Consider the following 2,146-nt stretch of genomic DNA (forward strand, 5'->3'; position numbering starts at 1 on the left):
GGAGACCCTGAAGAGGCTTCTGGCTTTGGATCAGTTCAGCTCCAGCTATTGTGGCCAGTTGGGGAGTGAATCAGCAGATGGAAGATATTTTTCTGTCTCTCCACTCTGTAAATCTGGAATTCCAATAAAAAAAAATAAATCTTTAAGAAAAGTAAAATTTAAGGGCTGGCATCATGGTGCTGTGGGTTAAGCCACTGTCTTTGATGTTGGCAATCCATGTGCGCGCTGGTTCAAGTCCTCGCTTCTCCGCTTCAATCCAGCTCCCTGCTAATGGACTTAGAAAAGCAGTGTAATATGACTGAAGTGGTTGGGACCCTGAACTCATGTGGGATACCCAGAAGAAGTTTCTGGCTCCTGATTTTGGCCTAGCCCAGTCATTGCCATTGTGTCCATTTGGGGAGTGCACCAATGGATGGAAGATCTCTCTGTAACTCTGCCTTTTAAATAGAATAAATCAGCCTTTAAAACAAACAGAAAGTAAAATACAAAATAGGCTGAAAAAGAATGGTCTCATGTTTTTTTTCTCTCTTGAGCATATATATATATATTTAAAGATTTATTCATTTTATTACAGCCAGAGATACAGAGAGGAGGAGAGACAGAGAGGAAGAGAGACAGAGAAGAAGATCTTCCGTCTGATGATTCACTCCCCAAGTGAGCCGCAATGGGCCGATGCACGCTGATTCGAAGCTGGGAACCAGGAACCTCTTCCGGGTCTCCCATGCGGGTGCAGTGTCCCAAAGCTTTGGGCCGTCCTCAACTGCTTTCCCAGGCCACAAGCAGGGAGCTGGATGGGAAGTGGAGTTGCCGGGATTAGAACCGGCGCCCATATGGGATCCCGGGGCTTTCAAGGCGAGGACTTTAGCTGCTAGGCCATTCCGCCGGGCCCGAGTATATATATTTTTATGGACAAGAAAGTGTAGGTGGGGTTTTTAAATATTTATCTGGCAGACAGAAGATCTCTGTCTCTCCTCCTCTCTGTATATATGACTTTCCAATAAAAATAAATAAATCTTTAATAAAATAAAATATTTATCTAGCAGCTGGCATGGTGGTATAGAAAGCTAATCCTCTACCTGTAGTGTTGGCATCTCATACAGCCATGGGTTGTAGTCCCAGCTGCTCCACTTTTGACCTAGTTCCTTGCTAATACGCCTGGAAAGCAGTGGAAGATGACGCAAAACCTTGGGGCCTAGCACCCACGTGGGCGACCCCGAAGAAGCTCGTGTTTGCTGTAGCCTGCCCTGTTCTGGCTGTTGTGGCCACTTGGGGAGCGAATCAGTGGGTACAAGACCTGTCCCTTCGCTCTCTCTAAGAGTCTGTAAGTTTGACTTTCAGGCGAGAGTAAGTAAAACTTTTAAAAAAGATTTACTTATTTATTTATTGGAAAGTCAGAATTATAGACAGAAGGAAAGAAAGATCTTCCATCCATTGATTCACTCTCCAAGTGACCACAATGGCCAGAGCTGAGCTAATCTGAAGCTAGGAGCCAGGAACTTCCTCCAGCTCTCCCATGAGGGTGCAGGGTTCCAAGGCTTTGGGCCGTCGTCGACTGCTTTTCCAGGCCATAAGCAGGGAGCTGGAAGGGAAGCAGGGCCGCTGGGATTAGAACTGGTGCCCATATGGGATCCTGGTGTGTGCAAGGTGAGGACTTTAGTAACTAGGCTACTGTGCCAGGCACGAAGTAAGTAAATTTTTAAAAATATATTTATATGAAAGGCAGAATGACAGGGACAGCAGGAGCGAGAAAACCTGCTTGTTCAGTTTCTCAAGTGGCTGCAGGGGTTGAGGCTGAGCCAGGCCAAGGCAGGAGCCTAGAGCTCCTGTCAGGTTTTCCATATGACTATCAGGGTTGAAGGCTGACTTTGCAAGCAGTGGCTTAACCCACTGTACCATAACACTGATTGCTTTTTTTTTTTTAAGATTTATTTATTTTTATTGCAAAGTCAGATATACAGAGAGAAGGAGAGAGAGAGGAAGATCTTCCGTCCGAAGATTCGCTCCCCAAGTGAGCGCAACGACTGGTACTACGATGATGATCCGAAGCTGGGTGCCAGGAGCTCTTCCGGGTTTCCCACGCAGGGGCAAGGTCCCAAGGCTTTGGGCTGTCCTTGACTGCTTTCCCAGGCCACAAGCAGGGAGCTGG

The sequence above is a fragment of the Ochotona princeps genome, chromosome 1 (assembly GCF_030435755.1).
Source record: "Ochotona princeps isolate mOchPri1 chromosome 1, mOchPri1.hap1, whole genome shotgun sequence".
Classification (NCBI taxonomy): Eukaryota; Metazoa; Chordata; class Mammalia; order Lagomorpha; family Ochotonidae; genus Ochotona; species Ochotona princeps.